The sequence below is a fragment of the Corapipo altera genome, unplaced genomic scaffold, assembly GCF_003945725.1.
Source record: "Corapipo altera isolate COAL_440 unplaced genomic scaffold, ASM394572v1 119, whole genome shotgun sequence".
NCBI lineage: Eukaryota > Metazoa > Chordata > Aves > Passeriformes > Pipridae > Corapipo > Corapipo altera.
Genome location: NW_020884985.1, coordinates 761,089 through 774,083, shown reverse-complemented (window position 1 = coordinate 774,083; position 12,995 = coordinate 761,089). Strand labels below are relative to the sequence as shown.

The window sequence follows — 12,995 nt, the reverse complement described above, 5'->3', positions numbered from 1 at the left end:
CTCAGATATTTGCATTCAAAAGTATTATAAACTTTTATATAGCATTATTCATTACATATGTTTCAGAAAAGGCTTATTTCTGCTTGTGTTTGCTGGTGTGGTTCTGATCCTTGTCAGCCAAAACAGAAATGTGTTGTAATTTAAGCTCTGGACTGCTGGGATCCACTCGACGGCCCAGATAACACTGCTTGGCCCCTCAGTTTGTTCTCATGTCACAGTTGCACTGAGGGGCTCCCGAGTGCTCTCTGACACCTTTGGGATCTGGGATCAGTGGGACCTGCAGGGGCTGCACTTGCCCGGCTGATGGTGGTGCTGGGCCAGGGGCTCCCTTCTTCTGCTGCCCTGTCCCCAGGGCACCCCGACAGCCACAGTGCTGTAAGTTGCTGCTGACTCCTCCCAGGTGCTCTGATACAAAACACAGTTCAATCCTCATCAGCCTTTGCCAGCCCAAAACTTGTTCAGAATGGAAAGAATACGGGTGGGTTCTGTTTTTTTTTGTTTTACAGTATTCATCCTAGGTCGCGGGTTTATGGAGACTACTGAATAACCTGCTGTCCATAGTTGTTTATAATAGCAATAAAAATTTCTAAAACCCTTTTGAAAAAGTAATTAAAAAAAATCCTTATTGTCTGTCTTGTAATAAGCTGGCAATATTTTAAAATGTGACCAGATTTTTCTCTAATAAGTCTTGCTCTAAATTGTTAAAGACACAGAATTCAAAAATTAATGCAATAGAAAAAAAAATTTTATGGAAATTATTTCTATTTCAAGTCTTCTTCCTAAAATATTTTGTTTTCTAAGATATTGATAATTTGTTCAAAATCACAAACTGGACAGTGTACTGCCCCTTTCAGATTCCACTTTCATAATCCACAGAATCTTTGTGTTTAATCTTTTGTTAGAAGGCTCTGAAGTTCTTTGATGCATGCACATTATTTTCTAGTGATTGCCACCACATGAAAAGGGTGTTAATCCTCTGCTAATTAACAACTTGTTGAGGTCAATGGGGGTCAGAACTTTACATTTTTGGATTTGGTGAATTTTTCATTCACTGGAATTTCTTGTTCTCGTCTGTTCAGGTATTCTGTAATTTTTTTCCTCAGTATATTTTATTCCATGTCTGTAATAGCATCCACTTGCCATCCTAGCCTAATAAGATCATGCTAAGAGCTTCTTGTATGACATGAGGTTCAGTCTCCACGTATTTTTCTACTCTACAACTACTTTGATTAAAAAGACTGTTGCTTTATGCAGTTTAGGTGGTCTCTCTAGACAGGAGATGGAATTTCCATTGTTTTTGATAGTCATACTACATGTTTATGAAAATAATACGATATTTCTAAAAGATTGTTAAAATATTATGAAAGGTATAAAACCCAATTCCTATTAATGGAAAGAAAATGAAAATGGTCTTGCTGCTGTTATTTATTCAGTAAATATTTATATTTTTATATATATATGTATTTCTTCATTACCATATTAATCTGAAAAGTAGTTTAATTAACTCCAGAAAATTTTAACTTCTTTCACTATTACTGTCACTGAGCACAACAGTTTGCATAGTCAAAATTCTATTATTCAAATTTCAAAAACAGTTTTGTTGTTTTTTCAGCTGATATCAAGGCTTAAAAAATGGTAGCTTGCTTTAGGGAAATGCTATAAGCCAAAAATGTTCATATCTAAGCGACATTAATAGGCACCTTATTTTTTCATTGCATGTCAGTGAATTGTGCTTTTTTAATAAATACCACATAACAACTCCTCGGAGTCCTGAAATGTAACTAAGCTGCCCTATCTGTGTATGTTCTTAAAAAGGTTCTGCAACTCCAAGAAAAGTAGATAGCAAGATGGTAGATGCTTTGTTTTGCATTTAGTTACCACTAACTGGAAAAGGTGCAAGAGAAAAGGCATCATAGAAACAGTTTAATAAAACTTGGTGGGGTTGGCAGAAACTATGAAGAAAAAAATGGAAAGAGCACCAAAACAGTCCATACCCACACAGTAATATAGAAACAGGTCTAGCCTTAGTAATCTTGCCAGTGGATTCCACAATTTTATGACACACTGTATGAAAAAGCATTTCCTTTCATAGTAAACAAATCTACTTTTTCTATCTATTTCTCATCTCTTCAGATCAAGCTGAATCATCCCTTGTGAGAGAGGCAGGGAGCACAGGCATTTCCGATGTCTTCTCTACCGCCTTCAGTACCTTGCAACTGTTTTTCCTCATGGCCCATTTTAATTCTCTTTCTTGAACAATTTATCATCATCTTTGCAGTCTCCTTCACCCCAAAAAAATACCTGCGTTTACTAGACAGTTTTCATCAATATCTGAACAACCGATATCTCTAAAAAACTCAAAAAAGGATGAGGAAATTATCTTTGGAAACACTGTTTCTTAGTCTAGCTTAAAATTAAAACAAAATGCTTGGAAAGAAAAGGAAAACCACCACCACCACAGTATAATTTTAATTACAATTTTTCCAAAAATTCCTTAAAAAGATACAAAACCATCTAAACTGAAGTGCAGACTTAGCCACACGCCCGTGTAGACACTGTGACTGATTACATGCTATGTAAACAGTATTTCACAGACAGTACTGTAGAGACAGATGATAGACCATTAGGACAGTTTACAAAGGGAAGTGAGCAGTCTTACCCTTTTAAATCTTGATTAAGGAAAAAAAAAAGATTTTATATGTTGTTGCTTGGTTTAAAATGATTTTTGTGATCTGAAGCTCAGTAAAATCTCAGCACAACAGGGGTGATTCATGATTCAGGATGTGCCTATTTTTTTGGTGACAAACGAAATACCTCCAGGGTGCTGAAGTTCTGTGGCTCTTACTCAGCCATTGGAAGGATGAGAGGATGGGGGTTTCCCTGAAGTACCCTCACTGAGTGCACACCTTTGGCTCCTGTTACAAGGCCTGTTACAATGATTAGCTCCATAATTATTTTTGAATAGTTTTGACTGTTGAGATGAGGCAACTTCCAAGATTTCACTTATGCACATATCTGTTAAAGTAAAAATAGCTGGAGAAAGAACACTTGTCTTTCTTTTCATTAGTCTCTTTCCAAAACTCTACTAAATAATTTCCCCTTTTTATTAAATTATTAAGACCACTTTTTATTTGTTCCGCTATTAATTTGTAGTAATAGATTTTCATGCAGATAAGCCAGTAATTCACTTGAAAGTCCATTCTCTCCTTAACAAATGAGCCAAGTTAGGAATGTGAGTGTAAATATTGGTATTAAAACAGTGCTATAGTTTCAGCATTTGAAGCAGTTTCATTATTGAGGAATTGAAGTATCTAGATAAAGTTAAATTAGGCCACAAAAAATATATATTTTTTTTAAAAAAATGATGACCTAAATGGTGAATTGTGACAGCAGCCAAGTAAATAACTTAACAAGAAAAAGCTTTGCAGAATATTGATTTAATGCATCACTTAAGCAACAGAATATCTCAAACCCGCATTATCCATGCTCTATTTCCCTGTACCTTGGACAGTTTATCTATTCACCTCTCTCAAAGGAGCAAGCACATATTTCTACATGGATTGTTTGTCTATGATGTACAGTTTTTAACACTATGATAAAATTAATCTTTAGTATAATTCTATTTTTGAGAAAGATACTAGTTTATAGAAATTTTGGCATTCTGGAATTAAAAAGTTACAGAAATTCAATGAAGATACATCAATTATTATCTTTACCCTGTGAAAATACATCACTGCAAATTAAGGATTTTCACTCTTTTAAAAGACCTTAAACTGCATTTCAACTTAATTGCACAGTTTGTAAAAGAGCATTAAAAAAATGTCAAAAATCTGATATAAAATTACAATGATTTTAAATTATGTCTTGAAATGCTACATTCAGGACAAACACTATAAGGATAGTGCTGTATCTCAGAAGGATGGACAAAAAGCTGAAAAAAATACTGGGTTTCTTTCTTTTCTTTTTTTTTTCTTTTTTAAAGAAATGAGTGAAAAAAAATCTAATTTTTTATAACAGTCTGTTTCGCTACCCAAAGCAGAATCTGGTGTTGCAAAGATTATTTAAGCCAAAACTCAGACTCTCTCAGTGTAATGCCATTTAATATGCATGAATGACAGCTTGATGGCTAGAGAGGCATCCAATATGAATTCTCTGATTTCCTCTCTGTGGCTGCAGAGCTGGAGTTGCTGCTGCTCCCCGGCTCCATATCACCCAGCTGCCACAGCAGGTTCTGCACGTAGACAGGACTGCTCTGCAGCACACGCTTACACAGTTCTACCAAGGTTCTACAATGACTATGAATATTATGCATGAGGCCCTTCCCTACATGACTGTCCTGAGGAGGCACTTGAACCACCTATTGTCCAATACTTCTAATTTTCCCTGATTAAGCACTCAAATTTATGGAAAATGGGCTAAGAGTACCCATACCATTCAGCAGGGTAACAGAAGCCCAAAGAAAACGATGATTTTTATGGCTTTTTTCAAGAACGTGGGCAGTCAGAACACTGTCCTCAGGACAGGGTTTGAAAAACTTTTATTCACAACACCTTCAGTAATTTCCATCACTGTTGCCTGGTGTCCAAGATATCTGACCAGACATCAGCAAAGAATATGGAGGTAAATTCAGTCCTGGGGAAACGAACCACTACTAAAATCTGTTTTAGCAACACCAATTTCACCAGCTAAAAAAAAAATAAAATAAAATTCTGTTTTAAATTTTCAGGTCCCTTTTCAATCTTAGAGGAGATGGTTACAAGGTCTTACTGATTTCCCTCCCACCTTTCATGCTGCGGTAAAAATCTCCCAAGCTATTTGCTTTGTAATATCTGCAAAGCAGATTTAAGGAATTACAGAAGTTACCTCCTGGCCAGTTTTATTTATCTTTTACAGCTAAGAGAGGCTATAAGAGCATTGTTGGAGCCTATTCGACCACCCTTTGCGATCTCTCCAGCTGAGCAAGGCAGGGAATAAGACTCATCTGTTCACCTCATGTTGATTTGTCATTTGACATCTGTGTCAGAGCAACACCCTGTAAGAGCAGACACTTTGATGCCACTGCAGCTTTATCTCTGTCAGAACTAGAGGTGGGTGGACTATTTACTGTGAATAATTTATTCAGCAGATTTCACCCTTTCTTCAGTTTAAGAGTTCTCTATACATGTTCTAATTAAAAGAGATAATTGGCTTAATACCCAAGCACTTCATTCTTACTTGTTCCCTTTGTCCAGAGGTGTCCCGAATAAAGGCAGGGTGAAATCCTGATGCCACTTAAGACACTGAAACCCACTCTACTCCTTGATTTCACTAAGGTCAGGGTCTCAGTCAAGGTCCCTCAAGCAAGAAACCTCCAGTTTAGATTGTGATATACCACAAATGAAGTCCATAATTAAACAGGGGGAAGGAACAAAAGATACAGAGCGAGGGATGGAGTAATAAGATATTTAAATATCATCATGATAGCTCTATTGAAAACAAAAAGTAAAAAAAGGCGATAGAGATTATTTAAAGAAGGATGACATTCAGGAGGGCTCAGGGTAGGATTTTATTCCCCTACAAAGATCAGTCAAATATGTGAACATACTTTTGTGACTGCAATTATTTGAACAAGTGCAGTTTACATTGACTTCCTCCCTCTACCCCCCCCTTTCCTCTGCTCTGCCTACACCTTGTTCGTTAACCAAGATCAAAACCCTCTCGGTAAATGAATTCTCCGCTCTTTAGTGTATAAGAAATTCATTAATCAATACCGAATATATAATTCAATATATAATTAAAGATAAAATGTCATTACTGGAGTAGCAGTTCTGTTCAACTATATAATAATCTATTTCTGAAAGCATCTCTACCCTGCATGCACCTAGCAAGGATTGGTGCCTGAAGGCAGTATTGAACTATATTCTCTGAAATGCCTAGTGTTTTGCTTGCAATTTCAAACTCCTCTGTACTTCAACATTCAGTCACTAAAGCATGCTGCTTAAATTATTAAATCCTTTTAATTTAAATTTTCATAAGCTACCAGAGGAAAAATATGAGTCCTTAAAGTAACAGGTCTGGCTTCTTGCAAGGAAAACCACGGTATTAGTATTGCTTTTATGTAGTATTAACACCCCCTTAGGAAAATAACAAAATTAATTATTTCTTAAGGAGTAAAATGTGGAGGGCAGATGGTTTAAAAAAAAAAATCCTTTTGAAAATGTCTTGGTTTAGGACCACCCAAAATTGGAACAAAAATGGGATAAACTACCTATTATCTTAATCCCTAAAAGACTGAGATATCAGAGGAGAGTTATTAATCAAAAAATGGGAGACCTCATTAGATCAAAATTATTGGAAAAGATGAAAAAAATAGTTCCAAGATTTATTATATTGATCCACAAACAATGTTACTTTGAAAAATTTGGAATATATTTTTACTTTAATATATTTTTACTGAAAAAGATGTTGCAACTGCTATTGGCTTGTTTCCTAGTGATGCTTTAATCTCATCTAAAATACTGCACTTCTGTTGCAGACTCTGCAGTAGGGGTCGGACAATGGAGGGAATACTCTATTTAATTTAGTGTGAAATATATATAGTGTTAAATACTTAAACATTCATCTGTTTTCTCTGTGAAGAGAGAGATGATTTATCCCAGGGAATGCTTGATTCAATAAAAAATATTGAGAATTAGACCACACAGGAGTTTTTCAACCAAAAGACTTCTATATTTGAAACATGAACTGCTAAATACTACCATTTTTCACCAAATACTGGATTGCACAAAATTATGATAAGTTTTAGATTTTGCAACCAATCTTACACTAGAAGGAAATTAAAATGCCAGTTCTACAGTTCTATAAGGAAATATAATCAAAGTTTGATAAATAATTTATAAAATAAATATGTTTATATATTATTGTGGGTTAATTGGGGATGGAAGAACTTGTATCTGAAATCAGAAAAAGCTACATAACCTTGTAAGAGGAGTCTGAGGGAAAAAGACCTGTTATAGTCACCAAGTCTGACTGCCCTTACAAAGCTTTCATTTTTTTGGGTGAAAACTGAGCCACCTGAGTTTCAGGCATATGTTTTTTGGGGTAAATAATTTGTTTATACTGAAAGGACTTAAGGGAACAAGTGACCAAAGAAAAGGGATAAAAATGGAAGGATTAAAAAAAAAACCAAAAATTGAAGAAATTACCCAGGAAAAAAAAAAAGCATCATTTAAATCACCAGACTTTGTGGAATACATAGATGTGATATAGAAGTTGCTCAAGAAACATTCATTTTAATGGTACTTATGGGTTTCAAGAGATTTTGTATGTTTTAAATTTGAGGTTTATCAGATGAAAAGCATGGTTGGTTCTACCTTTGTTGATCAAATCTTTCTGGATATCATAATTCTATGGCGATCTAAATATAGACAATATTTAAAACATTTGTATCACTCAATTTCATCTGAACTATACTGCAGTTACCAGCCCACTGTTTACATAACCTTCTGTTTTATTTAGAAATTTTCTCCTACAAACACAGTTGCTAACACTACATTTTAATTTTCACTTGAATAAATTTGTTAAAGTTTTAGAATTGATTAGCTGAAAATCCTTGAATTTTTTTCCCTAATATTTTAAGTTCATCTGAATAAGATATTGATGAGATATGAATTCCTCATCAACAATCCTGTAACCAAAATCAGGTTTATAAATACAAAAAACCGAATAGCTCAACATATACATAAATTTCAACACACAGATCAGGAACCTATTGAATCTGAGATGGTTTTTTGTAGTGGTTAAATTGCAGCCATATTATCTAAGCTACCATCAAAAGTTGTCCCTAAACAGACAGAAGACCTGCAGAGGAAACAGGAGTAAGTTCTTCTGACTTTCACTATTAGTAGGATACCAGCTTCCTGTCTGATTGCTGAAAATCTTCCCAGTATCTCATGTGGTTTCATTCACTTTTTCTACATAAAGAGTTAGAGGAGAAAGAGGAATGAGAAAAGACCCAGTTGGAAAAAACCACAAACAAAACATAATCCCCTCAAGAACCCCACAAAATTAGTTATGATATTAACAGCTTAGTTGGAGATTTTTCTTTATGTAAATGGTAGATACTGCAACCTGGCCAGCTGGTTCATATACAGCAGAGATGACTTGCTCAGACAACATTTCAGCTATTGTCACCCCTCCCAGTGCAGGAGATGAGAACAAACCTTTATTTACAAACCTCTTGCACCAGATGCATTTAAAAAACAACTCGTGTTCACTTAGGGCTGTTCTTAACTAGGGTATACAAACATTTCCAAAATATGTGCACACACTGAAAGTGATGTACATGTTTCCAGGCTTTGGTAATTACTCTCCATGAAATGGCTTTTGGGTGCCCTTTGTCCACTTGCCCTCCCTCAATGATTTTCAATGACTTTGCTTCTTCTCTGCCTTTTTCCAGTTTCTTCACTATCTCCTGGGATATTTGTTTCTGACTGATTTCTTCTCTGCTTATACACTACCAAAATCAAGGGATTTTACTAGCTAATATAGGACTGAAACTTTAGCAATTACCACCTACTGCTGTATTATAAAAAGCAAAGGTGTATAGAACAGCAAGAATTCTCTGGCAAAGTTGTAAGCAAATACAGCCTTATAAAGTTCAATTATTTTCCACTGAAAGAAAAATGGAAAGGATTGAAAGTGCTGGGCAACATGAAATCTGCAGCATACACACGACAGAACTCCATTTAATTTTCTAAGGAAACAGTTATGTTTTCAGAAGTAAACATTTACATAATACAACACATCAACATACAGACTGCACAAGTGCCTTTATTCTAAGTGTTTCTGAAAGAAATTTGTCTGAATTTTTGATTTTTGCTTTTCTAAATGTAGTATGCATTACTAAGAAAAAGCCAAGGGGCAAATCTGCTCCTTTTCCCGAGCAGTCATGGAGCTTATATTTACACATGAAAAAGATCACTGGCTGATTTGCAAAGTTGTTTGGTAATGCACTCTATACAAGATGTTCAAGTCCATCCTTCTTTTCCACACCCTCACACAAACCATATGCTCTCTAATACTTCCAAAGAATGAAAAAGCTACATTAATAACTATAAATTCTAACTTCAGTCATTTCTTTTTTTCCTAGAGTTCCTGCCCAGGGGACACTGAAAATTCTTAGGAACAGGACCTGTATTAAACAGGAATTACGTGTCTCTACCAATCTTTGCTAGATCAGCAAAAAAAGCTGAAACCCCAAAAAACCCTAACCCAAAAACCAGAAATAGAAATCTGTTCTGTCAAAGGATGGTCACAGAGGACCACACAGCAGTAACAGATCTCCAGACTCTGACAGCCCAGTTCATACAGTAACGTGTTATCTCACATGTAAAGCATCATCATAATAACAGAATTTGCCAAGTAATGTTATTTTCCACATTGCGGTAACTTTGTGATGCTCTTTTCCCTTGTCTCTTACAGTTATGAACTCTTCTTTGGTAACAATAATGGAGAAAGAAGCAATTTATTATTCAAGGGAAGTGAACATGATGTAGCTTAAGTCTTCATTTTGCTTTCTTTCCAATAGACATGATACAGAGAATAAAATGTCCATTTAAATACACGAGTACATGTAAAGATACATTTCTCTCTCTGGAAACAATGAGGTAAAGTATTAATTTGATCTCCAAAATACCAGGAGTCACAAAAATGTCTGCTTGTGTCATCCTTTGATTCATGATTCAAGAAATGCACTTAAATAATCGTTGCTCCAGGTTCCCTAATTTTTCATGAAATTCACTCATGAATTATTTGAAGAAAGAGCTAAACAATACTAAATTAATTCAGATGTTTATTCCCTTTCTTTAAATAGTTTTTCAGCATTTTAAAATCAGAAACTGACATTCATGAAAAAGATGTATTTAAGAAAAGACCATGCACTGGTCTTAAAACTAAAGAGTTTACTGCTCTCTGGAGTAAGGGGTTTTTTTATTAGTATTTCTTCCCTCTTTAATTGAATTAAACAACAACAACAAAAAAAGGCAACCAAAATTATGAAGACCACCAGCGCTGCAAAAAAAAAAGAAAATGTCTCCCAGGGTTTTCAGTTCTCTTCCCTCAGTGTTCTGGAGTCCAGATGTGGAAAGCCCAGTGGAGCTGAAAACATTTTTGGAGGGTGGAGAGAAAGTTTTGATGCTACTGCTGTAGCCTTATTTTATCCAAACCAGACAATTATCTTTCTTTGTGAAGATTAAAAAGCCAAACAACAACAATAACAAATTCCACCTTTTGTATACTGTTACTAAACATTATTTTTAAGTGAGCCTGCTAAAGAAAAATAAACTCTGCATCTTCTTAGCACTTAGAAGCCTTTGCAAGGCCTTCTTCCTAACTCAGAGTAGAACACAGTGTATTCATCTTCTCTGAAATCCTGTTGGTCAGGTGTGTGAGTCTATTTTTAAGATATATATTTTCCTGCTCACATATCAAGCAAACACATATTGATTTGCTGCAGCCATACCAGGTCACAGGCTACAGAGGACTGTTTCCATATCTTATGCAGCTACACCTGGAATATGGTGTTCAGCTAAGTGATGACAAGGGTGGTCAGTGAGGTGATGATAAAAGTTTATAAATAGCTTAAGAGGGTGAACTCCAAAGAGGAAGAAGCATTGTTTTAAGGTGGACTGAACAAGCTTTACTGGTAAAAACGAAAAGATGTCCTGACACCCAGGGTCAGGCATAAGGTGCTGAATAAGACCTTGTACATGGTACAATTGCCAGCAGAGCAATCTGTGCTTGGTCTTGCATACACCACAGACATACAATGAATTTACTATTCCAGATTAATTATTCTGGTAAATTTCCAAGCACTTTAACTGCTAAATTAGGCCTCAAGTTCAGCAGTCCACCAACATGAACCACACATTGGGTGTATTTAGAGCTACATGAGACATAGACCCAGAAACACAAAAGAGGAAATAAACCTGCCCAGACAGAAGGATGGGCACAAAACCTGACAAATCTGTTGCACCTCTATTTTCTCTAGTTCTAGGAAAACATTTATGTGGGATTTGGGAAAGGTCTTTTTAATAAGGGTTAATTGGAGAAGTATGTCACACATGACTGAGTACCGTTTCAAATTACTGCTCACGCTGGCATAACTAAATCAGACAAATGACAGAATACCAAAATAGGGGATAGTCAATCTTCTTCCCTTCTATTTAGTCTTTATAGCTTCATTATTCTCAAATATCAGCAATTATAGATTTTATGGAATTGGTTGCTTCTTTAAAAATATTGTTATGACCATATCATAATATTCCCCAGAGATCCAGAGTTCTGTAAAATCTTTCCTCTGTTGTTGAATTATTAGTCTAGGCTTTGGAACTGCTGGTGTCATTTATGTGCCTTATATGATGCAAAATTCAAGACAAATAATCCTGATACAGTCCTTTCTGAGCTTAAAACAAACAAACAAAACAAAACCAAAACAACAACAACAAAAAAAAACAAATTGGAAAAGAGAGAACAACCACACTTTAGCAAGTCAGATTAGTTATTCCTGTAAAAATCACTGTACAGTCTGTAACGCTGTATTACTCTAAAAGTCAGGTCCCTATCCCTGAACCTGAAAAAGTCACTTCAGTTTCTCTCTGCTGCCCGAGTTAACTGCAAGCATTTCCTGACGCTAGGAATGCAGGCAGAAAAAGGAAAAACCTCGACTTGAGAAAAGCACAGCTTCCAATCCCCACCCACCAGCTTCAGTCAAAGGGATGACTTCAGTGCCTTTCTTAACTAATCCTGTCACTGTAAAATCCTACAGTCATTCTTCCACACATAAAGGGAAAACGGACTCACTAGGAGGACCTAGACTCTTTCAGCTTGAACTGTTAACCAATGGTGGAAATGCAAGAATGCTGAAGTTGTGCCTTCAGAGCCAATAGAGTGGATTTGTGTGTCCCACATGACTGTGTTTCCTCTGTCTTTCACATGGGCAGTATTTAGTTCAATTCAGAACTGCAGATAGTATAGCGTGCAGAGCAGCAATGGGATGTCTGAGCACAAGTGGTTGACTTCCAGGCGACTTCAGGAAGCACATTTATACATTTCTGCTGAATTTAACTGGGATTCTGCACCCTTGACACCCTCCGACTCTCCTTGTCCTTGCAGAAGGAGACACCGACCTGCACAGCACAACAAAACTGTAAGTACGGGGTCTATTTATTTTTATTTTCATGCAGTAACACAAATACCTTTAAAATGTCAAAATGTTACGTCCGTTAAATCAGTGATTACTTTTCTAATGCGGTGAGCAAGTATCTAAAGTGATATTTAAATTCAGGAATATTTCTTGCATGTTTCAATAAGAGAAAGGAAAAAAAAAGAAGAAAAAAGAAAAAGCGAGTTATCCTCCAGGGCAGTGCCTGCATGCACACTGCATGACACACTGCTTCCTGATATAGCCAGCATGCTGCTTTGTTCATAAAGAAAAACAAAGACAAAAAGCCCTACACACGTATGTTGTTCACTTTTATTTGTACTCTGTGTCTAATCAGGCCTGATCTGTCCCCAAGGGGAAAACATAAAGGCAAACTTTAACTCCGCCAGCAAGGGCAGCCCAGACTTTCCAGACATCTGACAGTTATTATAATTAGCTATGAAAGACAGCAAAGACACTTTGGGGCAAATAGCTCTTACATTTGGAACAATGAAGTCGAGCAAGGTTCCCATCCCACCCCTTCCACGGGGGGAGGGGGAGAGGCGAGCCAACCGGGGGAGTGTTAGAAAGGGTTATGGCTGGACTGAAAAAACACTAGTATAATATCTGGACTCACTCAGCATGAGGAGAGGCTTTTTGATAAGCAACTTTACCTCTAGATTGCGGCTTGCATTCACTCAGATTCCTGGTGGGGTGGGAAAGGGTGTGGGGCTCTTCACGGTATAATGTCAGAAAGTCGGGGTGGAGGGGGTAGTGGAGATGAAGGGGGCAGAAAGAAGAGAATATCCATAGC

General features: G+C 36.3%; 1 long non-coding RNA gene across 5 annotated transcripts in view; it reads left to right on the top strand.

Annotated features, from left to right (window-relative positions):
• The first annotated feature begins 11,771 nt into the window (after window positions 1-11,771).
• The window catches only part of LOC113958072, a 60,399-nt gene continuing 59,175 nt past the window's right edge, over window positions 11,772-12,995 (top strand). For 4 of the 5 annotated variants that reach the window (XR_003531404.1, XR_003531406.1, XR_003531402.1 and 1 more), the window contains exon 1: window positions 11,772-12,187. This is a non-coding gene — a long non-coding RNA (uncharacterized LOC113958072). The remainder of the gene's footprint in view (window positions 12,188-12,995) is intronic. The other variant, XR_003531405.1, reaches the window with a different exon arrangement.